The following is an 18,486-nucleotide window of genomic DNA, read 5'->3' as shown; positions in this document are numbered from 1 at the left end:
GCACAGAAACAATTCTGAAGTAAAACAAGCAAAACTTCTGTAAACCTAGAGTTCATGCGATTAATGAATTGAAAAAGTGCAATTAAAACATCTAGTGTAGTGATAAGTTGATATTTAAGTGCAGTCACTGCTGCAGTCTGCTTCAGGGATCTCTGCAGCAAGCTATGCTGGTGGTCCAGCCACAGTCTCAGAGCCAAGCCCCTCCCCTCTACACTGACCTTATACCGCCTTCACTTTGGACATCTCCATATCCTGATATAAAGGTGGATGTATGGTTGGCCATCTTCTGTTCTTTCTTGCCCCCCCCACACAATGGCATGCATAACTTCCAGTAAGGTAGACTTGGGACTACCCAAGATGGACATCTCTCTTACGCAAAATTAATGACACTGAAAGCCCTTCTGTGCCTCCAGAACAAAAGGAAGTGGGGGGGGGGGCATCAGGGTTGCGAGTGAGACAGCATGGATGGAAAATGGAGCCTACCCTGGCCCAATTGCTGTATGTGTGCAAAAAAGAGGGGGTGGAGGCAAGAAAACAGGACTGCAGCAGTGACTACAATCGAACATCTACAGCAACGGTAAGTTGATAACAGCTGTACTTTGTTCCTTGTGTAAGTCACTGCTGCAGTCCTAATTTCAGGGAACAGTCCCACAGCATGCAGGCCCTGCCCTAAAGGAAGTTAATACATCTATGTAAAAGTAGGTGAACATGCCTTTTAGGACTGCTAATGCAAAATTAGTCTTTGTCCAAAATAACAATGCTGCATGTGCCAGTAGGGTGCAAACAGGATTTCTTACAATTTCTTCTAAATAATTTTCTGAATTACCACTGGTATCAGGGGGTAACCACTTGAATTTTGAGACCTGCTAGATAGATTCCCAATACGTGAAGACTGAATGGCTGAAAGCATGGACTTAACATATACTATGTCCAAGATGCTATTTCTCGGAATATTACATTTTCTCTGAGGTATGGTAATCTCACAGTTGATATATAAAAGTTGAGGGGGGTGTGGGGGATTCCACCCCCCCAGGAAAAAGAGGTTTTAAGGAGAAGAGCGATTTTTGAGATTCACTCTTCTCCTGTGTTTTTGGTCTTTTTTTTTTTTTTTTTTGCATATGGCATTTCAAATGCCAAACATTTCAATAGGGAGCCATATCAGTGGCAAATGTGGGAAGGAACAGAGGAACCTACCTTTTTAGTTTGGAAAGGTATCCACCACACAAGCCTTCTTGTCAGGGTTCCTGGTACAGAGCCTAATGGGCTGTTTGTTCTAGGGGGATAAAGAAAGGTCTATTTTTGAGAGTCCCCATACCCTGATCAGTGAAAGGAATATTTGCCTATGAAGTGCCCACTAGTAGAAGTCTGATGATTGCCCACTAGTAGAAGTCTGATGATATCTTTCTCATTTGGTCTTACACCGAGTTCTCTTTTGTGAGGATGTAAAATGACAGCCATCTTCCAATTCTTCATGACCAGCCTGAACAATTGGTAATAGTGGGTGAAGTTGTACCAAATGACAGTTTGTCTAGTCTGTTACTATCCTAAGGGTTCCTAGCACCCAGTGTTATAGGGAAACTGGACTGCTAACATCTTTCAAGTTTAACATACTGATGGTGAAAGCCACATAGCCCGGTACACTGAGGACTTGCCTGGTTATCCAGTAAGTGCTTGCTCCCATATGTTGAATGAGGGACTTGACGGTTAGAACTACTTTTGGTAGAAGAGATATTCTAGAGAGAGACTGGTGTCTGGAGTGCTTCCAGGAATATGGCTGACTGACTGGGATACAAGTGTAATTTTTGGAGGTTCTACGTGAAGCCTAACTTGTTTAGGTAATTCTGAGTGTAACCTAAGGGCTTTCTGAACTAATTTCTGGAATTGGGCTTAAAAAGTTAATAATCCAGATATAAGGAAGTGTAGATCCAACTTGTTCTGTAATGGGCTACCACTGCTGCCAGGTAATTAGTGAAAACCATTGGCACAATAGCTAAGCCAAAGGGCAAAAAGGTGAATTGGTAATGGCCACATTCTGCTAATAATCTTAGAGAATGACTATGCCTTTTGTGGATACTGATGTACAAGTAGTCAGTGTACAGCAGGTAGGCATCTTTTAGGTCTACAATGACTAGGAAGGACTTAAGGATTAACATGGGTGGACATCCCTGCAGAGTTAACATTTTGAACTTGGGGAAATGCACAGGAATTTATTTATTTATTTTTACCTTGGATAAGTTCAGAAAGGGCCTCCAAGGACCATCCTTCCTTGGGACAAACCACAACTTTGAATAGTAACCCTTGCTATCATGGCCCCTTGTTGTAGCATTTGCTGCAAATGGGAACTATGCTTTTGCTCACCTGTGACGCTTGGTATTCCTCTCCTCTGCGGCCTGGAAAGAAATTCCATGTGGTAAACAATAGTAATGCTGAGGACCAATTTGTTAAGAGGTTATGGCCCTCCATTCTTCCACAGAGATAGCTGGCATGCCTCCAAAGTGCTTGGGTTATATGGCTAAGGAAGGGGGCTTGGAAGTGGGTAGGGTGACCAGCAATGGTCACACTTGGTCTTTGGAGTGGCTGAGGCTTTGCTGGCCTCCATGCCTCTTGCTGTCTTTCTGCAATTTCTTCTTTTGGAAGGGCCTGTTCCCTTCTCTTCATTTGTCCTTCCCCTGTCTCCTGCAAAAGGGGTCTTGTTTACTGGGAAAATTCTTACTCAGGTCTTCGAAACACCTCATGCACGAGATCCAAACAGGGGGTCTTTATCTGATGGGGTATTCCAGAGTTTTCCCTTGCCATTATCTGCAGGGACACTGGTTTTATGTTTTCAAAAATCTGAAATTCAATTTTCATGAGAGAAAATCTGGGAATTACACCTGTGACTTTTAACAGAAACTTCTAGTCATTATAGTGATGTCACTGTAATTTTCTTCAGCCATCAATATAGATTGAAAATTAAAACAGATCTGTCTAGGTACAAAACACTTAATAATGCAAACTGAAAAAACATATTGTGGTGAATTGGTTCTCTGGTCTAAAATGGCAAATTCTGTGAGAACTACCTGTTTTTCAATTTTCAAATAGTCCAAATTCAAGATTTTCTATTATTTTTCCTGGAAAAATGGAAAATCAGTGACTCTTCTCCTTTGCAATGGCCCATCTCTCCGGATTGCCTTCTGAGCACAGACCTGGTGGCAGTTGCTCAGAAGTCAGTGTATACAGTATCATGAAGTGCATTTAATAGTATTTTTCCCCAAAAGAACAACAGTTGGAACCTGCTAAAGTAAAAGTACTCTATTATCCTTCTTTTCTGAGTTACAACTGTCCAAGATCTATTTCAAAATACATTTTTGGGACTTTAGGATCTGGGCTTGACAATAAAGGACCCTAAAAGAAAGAGTAGGAGGAGGTGTAGACATTCTTTCTATATCTAAGATCTTGTTTTTATTTATTTTATTATCATTGGGTAAGACGTTTCTCTTAGGAAGGAACTTGGTCCCTTTTGTAACTTTCAGAGATAAGGTGTCACTCGATTCTAGACTAAAAATCAATGTGATATTTAAACCCTTTAGAATCTATCTGGTCTCCTCGGTGATGGAGGTTGAGAACATTTAATATGACTGGCATTTATCACTGAAAATATTTATTGAAGCCCCTTGTCTATAGGCATTGCCACATTTTTTTTTGGGGGGGGGGGGTCATAGCCCATCAGATCTATGGGCCTTTTCTGTACATCTGAGGCTTCATTATGGCAAGGGTATCACTGAAGATAATGTCTTTGGGGGAAGACTGGAACTAGTGTTTCTTCAAAATATCTTCACTATTAGGGTATGATAATGACAGTGATCTGTAGGGTTTGATAGTCATTAACCTCCTCCCCATAAGAAGGGTCAAATTCAGACCAGTCCTCAAACAAAGCAGGGGAATCTCTACTGCTTTTAGGAGTCCTCTGTCCAGAAGTGGAAGGTCCACTCTGGTCAGATGGTCACCCTTGGAGAAGGTGCAGGAATCTCTGAGCTAGGAAAAATGCTCTTCAGCGGGAGCTGATGGAAGAGAGACAGACACTCCATGAAGGAGTATTCTCTATTTAGACCTCAGTTGTTTGACTGATATCAGCGCTTTATGCTGATGGACAGGGTTTTCCCTCACCTCTAAATAAAGGTCACCCATATTAACAAAATGCTGTGGTAAACCATCCTCCCCTTCCTTAAAAAGATGCCTTTCCAGGAAAGGAGAACCTTTATTTCCTTCTGAAAGGAAAGGAGAACATTTGGCCCAGTCAGACATGCTGAGGTTGACCAGCATTATGCCATCTCAAAGGACATCTTCAGAGATGATGAATAGGACAGATGCCAGCACCAGGGGATACTCAGATGCCTCCATGGCAGTGGCATCCTCAAAAAAGTATGCCTTACAGAACCCACTGACTCCTCAGACCTGCTGTGTTGCTTACATGAGGATATGGCTGAGTAACTAAGGTGGGAAGACGTGGACAACTTGCAAACAAGGGATAATAACTCCCTTTTCTTCAAATGCAATAGAACTGCATTTCAACTGTTTTAATTATCTTAGGCCTAAACCCCTGCCAGCACATGGGGCAACACCTTGATTGCAGCGTAAGCAGCAGACACAGTTATCGTATCTCTTTACAGTAATTTGGGAAGGCATACTTGCCCTTTTTACCTATAGTAAATGTCCTGCCACAAACATCTCAGCAAACAGTTCTAAGAAATGATCATCAGGCCCTATTTACAGCTATCTTAGCTTCTGGAAAGTACATACCAATAAGGATAATGTGGTCCGATACTTTAGGTAAACTTGCATCAGTATGAACAACACACAACTGTTTCAAAATTCTTTTTTAAAGAATGCTGTTATTACAGATCATACAAGCCTAACCTGTAATTTCTTTTTTCTGTCCATAACTAAAATAGCCCTCAAAAGAACATCTGAAAGTGACTACTTGTAATGTACATAAGCACATACTTAGCAACATGTATAGGTTCAAAGGTAATTACTAGGCTAACAACCTTTAAGGACCTTTTTAAGTCTAGCCATGCTTTGGAAAAGAACTAAACAAGTTTTCAACCCATAGGTTTTTTGGGGGTATATAACTTATACATCAGTTGTCAAGCATTTAAAAGCTTCCTCTTTCTAACAGAGGCATAGGTGCCAGACCCGGAGTAAATTTACTATTCTACAACCACTGATCCAAGTTGAGATTGAATAAGTGCAGATAAGAGCTCTGCTTCATATGGATGAGAAGCATATTCCAGAGAATGGCCATGTGACTATTGTTTGACATTTTCTGCAGACTGTAGGTTGATTTGGGATGGGGGGACAACATTCAGTGAAACAATATAGAAGACCTAGGATAGTGAAGAAGCCTAGTCTCACTGCAGTAACAGCATTAGAAAAGACCAAAAGAAACTTTACACTGTAGCATTAAGAACACGGTGAGTGCCATGTTGCAGTCATTGTACTGCTTGTTCATGAGGTTGCATATGCACCTCCTGAAGGCAGTCATTACTTAGCTTTAAGGCTGATGGGAAGGTGGGATGGTTAGGGCATATTTCCCAGGAGCAGTATGACACTGCACTGGTGTCCTCAATCTCTTCACTGGTCCTGGATGTGTGGTGGAGACAGCTCTGGGATGGCTATGGTAGATCTCATAGAATCCATGAATGAAGAGAGGAGACGGTTTACCGCTGATGGTCACTTGCTGGGAGTTAAATGGTATTTCAGTTTTTTTTTTTAACATGCAAATGTTTTACATGCTGGTCTGATATAAAAATGAAGTAAATGACTGTCAGCACACTATATATCTACTTCCTATAACACATAAAATGGACTTGTTGCTTTTGGGGAAAAGTCTGTCAGTTTTTTTTTTAATGCTGAATATTGGGCAAACCGAATTTCCTACCTTATGTAGACAAGACACTGAAATAACAAGTAACAACCTATGCACCTTGGAGATTGCTGGAGACAACTCCCTGCTTCAGTTAGAGGACTAGACTGAACTAAACTTCTGTCCCTTCTACTCTGGACCTCTGAGACACCATACAACAAGAAGGATCACAATGCCTTGTAAGATGGAGGGAATGACACTGTCCATCTTCATTTACAAAATACAAGAAGGATGGGGAAGGAGGGAGGGAAGCAATACTGCAATACTGCAACAGTGATCAATAGGCCAGCTACTGTTACTTCTGCACTATGTCCTTCCTTTGATCACTGCTGTAGTATTCCAATACCTGTGGGTGATTCCCAAAGCTAACAGTTGTTAAATGAGGTAGGAGTCAGTATAGGGATGCAGTCTACAAAGGCCCTAAGAAGACAGATCTAATGAAAGAGGTCCTAGATCTGGAAAATGCATCTACTCTTTATGTTTTGTAAAAGTATATATGGAAGTCTGAGTGGTGTCCCCGAGAACGGATCCTTAATCTATGCCTTTGAAGAAGGCACCTAGCGAGGAGACTGCTCTGATAGAGTGGACTTTCACTGCAGCTGGCAGGGTCTTACCTTGGAAGGCATAACAGAAGGAGAAGGATTTAGAAATCCATTTGGAGGTAGTCTGTTTGGCAACTGGGCTTCCCAATTTTCCCTCTTGGAAGGAAACAAAAAAACTAGTCAGACTTTCTTAATGGTTTAGTTTTTTTCCAGGTTAAATCTTAGCTGCACATGTACATGCTGGGAGTGAAGGATTCTCTCGCATCTGTTTTGTGAAGAAGGGAAAAAAGTTGGCAAATGAATGGATTGGTTCAGAGACAGCTCATTTACCACTCTGGACATAAATAAGGGGTTAGGCCCTATAGGAAACCTTATTCTTGTGAAAGATAATGAAAACAGGAGCTGCCATAACAGCTTGCAACTCAAACTCTTCTATCAGATGTAAGAGCAACCACAGGAACTGTTTTCCAGATACAGAATTTTAGTAAAGTTTAAGCTGCCTGTTCAAAAAGTAAGTTAAGAACAGGGAGGGTGGGAATTGCCTTTCTGGGAGGAGAGCCTGAAGATTGGGATGAATCATTAATTCCACTCTGTGGAATGATTTGAAGTGATTGCCTTTGCCAGATGAAGTGGAAGGTGAATCAATGTTGCCTGGGCCAAAAAGGGAGTCACTAGCAATATTTTTGGGACTGTCCTTTTGGATCTTCAGGAAAACCTTTGGAATCAGAGCGAAGGAGGGACAGCATAGAGGAACACCCCCCCCCCCCCACGTGAAGGACATGACATTCATCCTCCAGGCCTGGTGTCAAGGGGGCCTGGAACAGAAGTCTCTGAGTTGTCTGTTCTGGTTGGAAGCAAAAAGATCTTTCTGAGGTGTACCCCACTTCTGGACTATGTCTAGAAAGACCTCTCTGTGCAACACCCATTCGGGGGGGGGGGGGTTCTTTGGATCTCTTGAGGATGTCTGTGTAGACAATGGCCTCTGAAGGTATGCAAACTCCCTAAAGGGACAGGTTTCTTTCTAAGGCTATGTCCCGTGCCATCACAACTAGCCTGCACAGCTGGTAAGACTTGCTACTTGTTTGTTGATATACCAAATAACTGAGGTGTTGTCTGTGAATACTTTTAGGGAGCCTGATCTCCACAAATGAGAGAGCACATGTAGAGCCTCAATGAGGGCTTCCATCTCCTTCACAATGATGTGTTCCTTGAGCTTTCTTTGGGACTACTGCCTCTGAACTATTGTACAGCCTGTCCATGCACCCCAGGCAGATCAGATGCATCTGTGTGTGTACATTCTGGGGGATGGGGGTGCTAGGAAGGGAACTCCTGCATTGAGTTTTACTTGAGAAATCCACCTCTGTAGCTCCCACTTTAGAAAGGGCAAGAGAGGGATTTGGAAGTCCAGGAGTTGACAGTGGTGAGACCAAAAGAACTTCAAGTACCACTGGATCTTCCTCATGTGCAATCTTGCATAAGACACCATTGGAATTGTTGCTGCCACATATCCTAAATCTCTTAGGATCTCTCTTTCTGATGTAGTAGACAGGGGGAGCAGACTGAAAGTCAATCAAAAGAGAAAGAACTTTCTCTTGAGGGAGGAATGGTGTAATTAACAGGGTATTCAGTCTGCAACCTTCGAAGACTATGTCTTGGGAGGAAGTCAAGGAAGACATCCTGAGGTCAACAGTGAATCCCAGTCTTCCTCGAAGAGATTTCATGAATTTAAGATGCATCATTAGAGTTTCTCTGGACGATGCCTGACTATAGATGCCATTCAGGTATGGGAAAATTTGTAACCCCTGGGTTCTGCCGAAGGTGATGGCTACAGCTAGGCACTTTGTGTGAAGATTATGGGAGCTGCAGACATGCCAAAGGATTAGGACTGAGAATTGAAAGTGTGATGAAGAGAAAAAAAACTGAGAAGTTCCCTGCAAGCAGGGTGTATAAGTATGCATTCTTCAGATCTGGAGTGACCAGAAAAGCCTGAGGAAAGATAAGGGGAAGTAGTGACTGAGTGCATCTTGAAGGATGGAATGTCTAAAAAAGTGCTGAAATAAGGCAAATCTAGAATGGGCCTCAAAGTTCTCTCTTTCATGGAGACCAAGAATAGTCTCAAGTAGAAATCTTTTCCCTACGCCTGAGTAGGGACCAATTCTATAGATGTCCTTCCATTTCATTGTTACAGTATTCCTTGCAACAGGGATCCCCTGCCAAGGAAGGCCTGATGTCCGGCCAGTAGACCAAGGCCTTTAGGTTACCAACGGTACACCTTATGTTACAAGTATGCTCCCAGTATACAGCGTAGGGCATAAAGGTGACATCGGACGTACCATCATCAGAACTTCTTTGCTACCAGTCCAAATGCCATCTTCGACTGTCAGTCTGAATGCTTGCTTCATTTACTGGTTCACCAAACTGTTTTCAGATATGTACCCCATTGGGGTTTTGTTCTTATCTTTTTTCTTTGTTTTTATTGCTTGTGGGGCTCATGTCATCTAGAAATGGTAAATGCCAGTGTGGGAAACAGATTCCCCATAAAGATCATCATGAGCAGTGCTTAATTTGTCTAAGTTCTTCCCCTGACCATACATCTTGTTCTATTTGTCAGGTTTTCATTCCAAAGACTCTGCATAATTGGCTTTCCTCTTTGGCCATATATTTAGAAAATCAGTGTCTTAAACTTTTGGCAAAAAATGCTTTGGAAGGAACTTCCCACTCTGAGGGTCAATCATCTGTGAAGAAGAAGGCCAAGAAAGCTAGGTCTGATTCTTCGGCTGTGCCTTTTCTGCCAGACGTCTCTCTCAAAGCTAGTGAAAGCCTGGAAGATCACTCAGCTCCATTTTTGGATTCCTCTGCCACAACCACTTCAGAGGCCGTCATGGATCCGGCTTCATGTCTGTCCCTGGAGGCCTTGCAGATGTCTACTTCAGATGTTCAGGGGGAAGTGTAGCTGATTATTACTGAACAGTCTACAGCTGTTCCTCAAATTTTGGTTATGGAGGAGGTACAGACTACCATTATAGAATTTCGTACAGTGTCTGAGCCTTCTAAATTTTACAAGGCTGATGTCCCTTTAAAGAAGAAACATAAAACTAAACATCTTTCTCTGCTCTTAAGGACCCTCCGAGTGAATGGCAAAATTTTACTCAAGGTTTGTTTAATGCCCTTATGGCTTTGAAGCGTCCTCAAGGAGTTTCTGTTCCAACCTGTCCTTGTTCTTCTATTCCTCTTAAGAGGCCTAGGGAAAAAGATTCTTCTTCTGAGGAGGGTTCGGATGAGGAATCCCTTGCCTATTCTTCCCAGATTCCTTCTCCCTTAGACTACGGTTCTGAGGAAGAGTCCACTAGTCCTGACTCTCCCTTTGAGGAGATTTCCTTTGGGGACACAGTTTCCAAAATGATAGAATTTTTCAAATGGTATTGTGCCCAGGTGTCTGAGGTTTAGAAGAGGTATTATGGGTTTCTGCAAATGGACTCTCCTAAACCTTCTGTTATTCCACCTGTTCTGGCTCCCTTGTTGGATGCCTTTTCTATTGCATCTCAGGCTCCTAATTCTCAGCCCCCTGCTCCCCCCCCAGAAAAAAACAAACAATACAAAAAAAAAAAGATAGGTTTTATAAGGTGCCTGATTATTGCAAGTTCCTTTAAAAGTGCCCATCAGCTGACCCTTCTGCGGTGTCTGTGGTATCTGACAAGCCATCAAAGTTACTGTCTTCTACGAAGTTGCTTCCTTCTGATAAAGGCAGTAGAACTATGGAAAGACTAGGTAATAAGGTAGATACCTCAGCTACCCTTGCTTTTAGAGCTGTCAATTATCAGACCCGTATGACAAGATATATATCGGCTCTTCTATAAAAAGCCTGTCAGGTTATTTTTGACCTTCTTGACTCTGAGTTGAGGACTTCTGCGCTCTCCTTGTTAGGGACTTCTCAGGTGCTTGCTACTCCATTGAATGCAGTTATAATGCAGCAGATGCCTCTTCTATGGCTGCTGCTTTTGGCTCTGTGCTGAGGAGATATTCCTAGCTTCGGCTTCAGTCTTTGCCTGATGATATTAAGACTAACTTGATGGATACTGCTCTGGATAAAAAGCATTTGTTTGCTGCTGCTGCTGCAGACTTGTTTTAGCTCCTGCAGGAAAAGGGTAAGGCTTTACAAGATTTAAAACACATCTTTGTTTCTCCTGTACCTACATTCCAAAGGAATTATCCTAATAAGCTGGCTTTTGTTCATAGGTAGTCACGCCCTCCCCCCAAATTTAAAAAGGGCGGTAGAAGGGCTCCTACTGCTAAGGATACCCAGACTGCTTTAGCTCAAAAAATCTCCTTTTCCTGACAAACCAGGTGCTGTCTGACTCTCCTGTTCTTTTCAGCTACATTCCTCTTTCTCTTTTCCTTTCCCTGACTGGTTAAAGATTAGCAAAAAACAAGTAGAGCCAGCAGACGTTGATCTGGAAATCCAATTTTATTGTGAAAGGTTAAAAAACCTACACATTTATGTACAGACCGGTTTCGGTAGAAAAAACACAACCTTCTTCAGTGTATTCAAACATACCAAACTTTTACAAATGGTAATGGAGAAATAAATGTGTCTATCGACAACAATGTTTTGAACTTATCTGATTATGTACCCTCACCCATACAACTGTCTGTCTTGAATAAATGGTTGTCTTTTGTACCTGGTTTTATTATTTCAGAAGACAATATGGCTCAGGATGTTTTCTCATTTTGTAGGTTATTAAATTTAAAACTGTTTTTTGGTGATACTAGCTTCTCTAAAAGTGATAAATTCATTTACCACAAATCCACATTCAATCCACCCATGCACCCTCTAGTTCTTCAATTTCAGAGAAACATTCTCAAAGATCTTCATTTTTTTGGTCAAGACGTCCGATTTAAATTAAATAATATCTCTTCAGCAGAAAAACAGGCCATTTCTGACTTACAAAATAATGAAGACATTGTAATAATTTCAGCGGATAAAGGGGGTGCTGTGGTGATTTTGAATTGGTTGGATTATGATAGGGAGGATATGAGACAGCTTTCTGATCCAAAATATTATTCACCAATGACCATCAATCCTACTTTTAGGTTAAAAAAGCAGATTGAAGATTTTGTACTTTGGGCCAGGGATGAGTCTATTATCACAAATGAAACTGCACAACAACTTAAGGTACACAACCCTGCTATACAATATATATATATTTTGTGCCTAAGACACACAAAAATTTGGTGAACCCTCCGGGGAGGCCGATTGTTTCTGGCAAAGGGTACATCACGGAACCTCTCTCATTGTTCCTGGCCCTACATTTGAAACCTTTACTCAGTTTGGTAAGATCACGCATACATGATACCACTATGTTCCTGAATATTGTATCAGACAGTCAGTTGGAGGATGATTGGGTTATGTGTACTCTTGATGTGTGTTCATTATATACTAACATCCCTCACAAGTCTGGGCTTGAGGCCCTTTCCTTTTGGCTAGACAAAGCTGGTTTATATGAACCGTTATTTAATTCCTTTTTGGTAGAACTAGCCAAATTTGTCTTAACAAGCAATGTTTTCTATTATAAGGATAAATGTTATTGGCAAGTAAAGGGTACAGCCATGGGAGCATCTTTTGCTCCCATATATGCAGATCTTTTTATGGCTTTTGTTGAACATCACCTTATATATGATTGCAATAATACCTTTTTAGAAAACATTGATATCTGGCGACGTTATCTGGACGATTGTTGGATGATTTGGAGAGGGGACATACCAGGCTTGATGGATTTTGTATCATATTTGAATCACAACAAATGGGGTATGGAGTTTACAGTCCATTATGATTATAATAACATCACATTTTTGGATGTTTCGATCACTAAACAGTCTAATAATACACTCTCTACAGAGGTATTTAGGAAACATCCTGAATTTAATACAATTTTACATGGCTCTAGTTTTCATCCACCCCATGTAATACGAAACATCCCGAAATCACAGTTCATACGCATTAAACGGATTTGTTCCACAGATTCCGCTTTTCAACATCACAGGAAGGACCTTACAGAACGCTTCAGGTCGAGAGGCTATGGTATGGGTGATGTTATTACTGCCAGCAATATAACAAATTCCACACATAGAGTTAATTTTTTACAATATAAAGAACACACTCGCAAGGATTGTACCACTATCAGATTTACTACTACATATGCTCGGAATACAAACCAATTGATTGACAGTATCAATAGACATTGGAACATTTTAGCATATGATCCAGATATTTCTAATTTTATTCCAACCCAATGTCAATTTTCCTACAGAAAAGGCACAAACTTAGGGAGCTTTTTCAATCACTTTAAACATGGTAACAAGCCTATCAGTACACAATTCAAACAAACCACATTATCTGGGGAGCCCTTAATAGGTTGTTTTCCTTGTGGACATTGCACCAACTGTGACAAAATCAATAAATCCAAACAATTTTCCAGCAGAAATTGCTCACAGGTATATGACATAAATTTTTTTGCTAATTGTAGCAGTGATTGGATTATTTACATGGCTAGCTGTCACTGTGGTGCTTTTTACATAGGACAAACTTCACGACCACTCAGAATCAGAATATCAGAGCATTTTAGCAACATTCGTAACAAGAAAAACAGTAGTGCATTGTACAAACATTTTTTGGAACACCATACTGCCAAATTTACTTTTATTATTATTGATATTATATTAGGGAATAGGATCAACAAAACAGGATGGCACTCAATTCTTAATACCAAGGAGAAAAAATGGATAATCAAACTGGGGGGACTATTCCCACCTGGTCTCAATGAGAATTTATGACCCACCAATAGGCTGGTAGTTGTTTCTATATAAGCTGATCACATTTATGGTATGTTTGAATACACTGAAGAAGGTTGTGTTTTTTCTACCGAAACCAGTCTGTACATAAATGTGTAGGTTTTTTAGCCTTTCACAATAAAATTGGATTTCCAGATCAACGTCTGCTGGCTCTACTTGTTTTTTGCTACACAGTTTACTTCAGTGCCGTGCAGTTCCTCTACGTGCAGGAACATATCTTTTGGTTAAAGATTACTCAAGATTCTTAGGTTCTTTCCATCATTTGCCAAGGGTACTACATGGTCTAGAAATCTCTTCTCCTTCTCATGGTAATTCTTCAGCTCCCTCGGGGAATTATTCAGGAAGTTAATTTCTCATAGGGGAAAGGGTTTTATTCTGGAATGTTCTTGGTCCCCAGGAAAGAGGGCACTTGGAGACCCATTCTGTATTTCTCTCACTTAAATACATTTCTGAAGGTCCCCTCCTTTCAGATGTTGCCCCTTCAGACCTTGTTCCCTCTGCTGCTTCCTCAGACTTTTCTAGCTTCTCTGGACCTCAAGGATGCTTACCTTCATATCTCTATTCATCCACTTTCAGGAGGTTTTTATGTTTCTCTGTTACTTCCTGGCATTTTCAGTTCTGTGCTTTGCCCTTTGGTCTCTCTACTGCCCCAAGGGTATTCACCAAATGCCTCACTCCTATGATCGTTTTTTGCAGGCTAAGGGGATTGCAGGTCTTTCCCTACCTAGACGACCTACCTTGCCAGGCCTCCTCTCCAGAGATTCTACTGCAGCAACTTCACTTTGCCATTTCTCTCCTGCAAAGCCTGGGGCCCACTATAAATTTCCAAATGTCCTTCCTGACTTTTTCACAGGATCGTGCGTTTCTGAAATGCAGGATCCAGACTGTTCCAATGCTGGCATCCCAGCCTCCTTCCAAGGCCTTAGCTCTCATTGCCTTCTTTCAATCCCTTCTTCTTCTGGCCTCAATTACAGCCAGGGAATTTCTGAAAGCTCTGGGTTTCATGGCCTACACCATTCCTATGCTCCCTCTAGACAAACTCCATAAGAGAAAGCTTTATTGGTTTCTAAAGTCACTTTGGCTTCAGGACTCTCACGCTCAAGATTTCATAGTCCCTCTTCTTCCATGCCTCAAATTGGAATTTTGGTGGTGGATTTGTCAGTTTTCATTCAATCCTGGGTTCCTTTTCAACCTCCACTCCTCTCTCAGAAGCTGTTCACAGATGCTTCAGACATGGAATGGGGGATTTCCTTTGGCTTTCTAAAAATGCGGGGCCTCTGATCACTTCAACAAAAGAAAGACCACATCAATGTCAAAGAGATGACAGCTCGTTTGTTGGGTCTTCAAGCATTTCATCCTCTCTTCATTCCAGGGCCCCTCAAGGTACTGACAGAAAATACCACAGTGATTTGTTATGTCAACAAGCAAGGGGAAACAAGATCTTATCTCCTGTGCAGGTTAGCACTTCTAGTGTGGGAGGTAGCTATCCAGTATCAAGTGACACTTCAGGCAGTTTACATTCCCTTAGGTCATAACATTGTGGTAGACTCTCTAAGATGATCCATATCACAATCCCACAAGTGGATGCTTCACATGGATGTGTTTCTGGGGGTACATGTCAGTACATCGACAAGTTAGAAGATCGACATCCACTTCACCGACACATGAAATAATCGACACCGCAAATCACGGACACTTAACATGTAAGAAGTTTAAATTTCGCTAATCATGTCTACCATGTTTTAGTAAGTGTGGCAGTGTTATGCATGTGTGGTAGGCATGATTAGCAAAATTTAAACTTCTTACCTGTTAAATGTCCGTGATATGCGGTGTCGATTATTTCATGTGTCGGTGAAGTGGATGTCGATCTTCTAACTTGTCGATGTACTGACATGTACCCGTTTCTGGACATTGTCCACCAGTGGGGTTCTCCTCAAGTAGATCTATTTGCCTCCCCTCTGAACAGACAACTTCCACTTTTTTGTGCCACAGCCTCATGTCCTCTGGTCTGGAAGGTGGATGCCCTCTCTTTCTCCTAGAAGGGGATGTTTCTTTATACTTTCCCTTCCTCTCATTCCAAAAGTCCTGTTCAAGATAAAGCATGATGCTCTCAAAATCTTGCTGATGACTCCCTTTTGACCCAAGCAGCACTGGTTACTCCTCCTTCTGCATTTTGCCAAGGGATCTCTCATCCATCCTCATCTGCCACTCTTCAACTGACATTGTGGATGACAGGATTTTCATTTTCTGAGGACATGCTTAGGGTCCTGCAGGAGGCCAGGAAACCCAGTTCTAGGAAATCCTACTTATCCAAATGGAAGAAGTTTTCTGCTTGGTGTCTTTCTCATAACCTAGATCCACGTTTCTGCGAATGTTCCTTTGGTTCTCTCTTATCTGTATGAATTGAGCAATGCTGGGTTGGCATATTCATCTGTTAATGTCCACTTATCAGTTATCTCTGCTTGTCTGCCTCTAGCACCTCCTTTAGCCTCTATATTTGAGGCTAAACAGTTTATTAAAGGTGTCGGTCATATTACACCTCCCAGGAAGCCTGTCCCTCCTTCCTGGCACTTAATTTTGTTTTGGAGAACTTGAGCCAGGCTCCTTTTGAGCCTGCTGCTTCAGCTTCCTTGCAGCACTGTTCTTGGAAGAATGTTCTTTTTGTTGGCCCTTACTTCTGCCAGACAGGTGTCTGAGTTTCAGCCCTTATGGGTTCCCTCCTTTTTAAGTTTTCCATAAGGAGAGGGTTGTCCTTTCCTTTATGCCCAAAGTGGTGAATACGTTGTCTGTTAATCAGTCTATTAATTTAACCACTTTTTTCCCCTTCTCTGCAATCTGCTATTGAGAAAGTTTTATAAAGTTTGGATGTGTACAGACAACTCAGATTTTATTTGGCTAAGACCAAAACATTATGCAAATCTGATCAACTTTTCATTTCCTTTCATCCTATATCTTTGGGATTGGCCGTTTCCAATCAAACTATTTCTTCTTGGATATCTAAAGCCATTTCTTTTTGTTAATTCTTTTTAATGTAAGAGTCTTCCTTCTTCTGTTAAAGCTTTTTCTACTAGGGCTGTGGGTTCTTCTGGTGCTTTTTTTCAAGCGTGTAGATACCACCTCTATTCTTGAGGCAGCTACCTGGACTTCTGTGCATACTTCTGCCAAGCACTATAAACTGGATGTGATATGCAGGATTAAGGCTGGTTTTGCTAGGACCATCCTTCATGGGCTCCTAGAGAGCTCTGCTGGTCCTTCATCCTCCCTCTCTTTTTCATGAGCTTTTGCACTCTCTCTATTGTAAGGAGTACTGCAACAGTGAAATGGAAGGACAAAGTACAGTTGTGTAAAATCTTACCATAACGATAGATGTCCTCTCTCTTCACTGTTGCAGTATTCATTTCCTCCCTCCTCCCTCCATTTTTTTTCCCTTCTGGATGTGCGTAGTACCTCTGTAATCCTTGGACTGGAATTCAGTGTGGACTTTATCTAGTTTTTGGTTTCCTACTGGGGTTCTGAGGATGGTATGTCTGACATCACCGTTATGCTCTGCACTGTACACGGGGAACATACACGTGACATGTGGTGTACCCTAAACAACCTAAAGGCTTCGATATACTGGCCAGACGTCAGGCTGCCCTTGGCAGAGGATCCCTATTGTAAGGAATACTGCAACAGTGATGAGAAGAACATCTACCATTGTGGTAAGATTTTACACAACTGTACTTTCCCTGGGACAACAATTAGTGAATCAAGGGAGGAAATGATGTGAGATTGTTTTTTAGGGATTGTGGGAATACCCCTCAGGGATGGAAGCCTTTTCTAAGACATTCTGTAATTGTTTTTTATGATGAACAAGGCCACTTATCTGAAGTAATGCATTCCCCAAGCTGACAGGGATAGATTGAGCCGTAGGGAAAGAGGACTGCGTGGAACAAGGTGGGAGGGAGGAGGCAAAAGAAAGTTAGTCAGAAGGGGGTTTAATTAGAAAAGATGCTTTTCCAGTCTTGGAATCCCAATGAGGTTTCTCTTTAAATCTTTTCTTAGTAAGCTTTTACCCTTTAGAAGGCGCTTTTCTATGAAGAAAGACAGTGAGTTTAAATGGATAGTTTCAGAAAAATGCTTCACAAACTCCAAAGAACTACAATTAAAAGAGTTTAAAAATTAAAATTTTGGTTTGTTTGTTTGAGTAGTTCCAGGGGTTTTGTGAAGCAGCTTTTTTTGGGTAACTGATTTTAGTTTGCTCCACTATTGCCGCCTTTACCATTTGTTTAGATGGACAGTTCCTTTGGTATCTAGGAACTGAAGTAAGAAAAATCTGCTTAAGGCCTTGCATGAATTTGCCTTTTCTGCAGTGTTTTAGAAGGTTCAGCAGCATAAGGACCAAAAAGGAGGTTCACATGAAAGGGGTATTCTGGAAGCTTGGCTTTAACATCTTCAGGGAGGGACTAAAGGTAAAGCCAAGCAAATCTTAAGCCTCTGCAGCATTATAGCTGCATTTAATGAAGTGACTAGCTACATCAGTGGCATGACTGAGCATAGAGACTACCTGAGATTTATGTTCAGAATCTTCAAATTCAGCCAGGGACATGTTCAGGTTTCCCAAAATGAATAATAAATATTTAGTCATTTGTGTCAAGCAGTTTAGGACAACATGAGTTGGTGATGAGAATAGTGAACCTAAATGCACATATTGGGACAGACAGAACAATATAGGAAGACTGCCTTGGTCTACATGGATAGGTAACAGGAATAAAGGAGGGGCCATTCTAGACTTTTATTTGGCAAATGTGTTGATGGTCACCAACACATTATTCAGTAAGAGAGACGGTCACAAGATCACATAAAACAGTGGCCAACATGCAACTCAGGTAGACATCCTCCTAGTAAGAAAAGGGCATTGGGGTAGAATCAGCAATTGCAAAGTGATTCCCATAGAAACAGTCGACCCACAGCATAAACCACAAGTTGCTGCAAGTTTCTAAGGTCAAAAGGGGTTAGGCTGAAGATCTGGAAGATGAATGAAGAGAAAGAAGGCGTTCAAGGAAATATTCAGGGCTCTAGTACCTCAGGAAGAAGAGGGGAATAGGTGGAGTTAAAGATGAATGGCAGTGCCACAAAACAGCAAGTGTGAGGATTATAAAAGAGATATGCAGCTGAGTCAGGTATGGAAATAGGATGCATTAAGAAAGT

The 18,486-nt window shown here is 41.5% G+C and overlaps 1 protein-coding gene across 2 annotated transcripts in view; it reads right to left on the bottom strand.

The window, feature by feature from the left end:
- Positions 1-18,486, bottom strand: part of LOC122795778 (transmembrane protein 14A-like) — a 399,694-nt gene that overhangs the window by 926 nt on the left and 380,282 nt on the right. The gene's annotated exons all lie outside the window — the stretch shown is intronic.

This window comes from Protopterus annectens, chromosome 2.part2, assembly GCF_019279795.1.
Source record: "Protopterus annectens isolate FY-2018-M chromosome 2.part2, PAN1.0, whole genome shotgun sequence".
In the NCBI taxonomy this organism is placed as follows: domain Eukaryota; kingdom Metazoa; phylum Chordata; order Ceratodontiformes; family Protopteridae; genus Protopterus; species Protopterus annectens.
The sequence above is the reverse complement of the archived record's forward strand: the minus strand, read 5'-3'. Positions and strand labels throughout refer to the sequence as shown.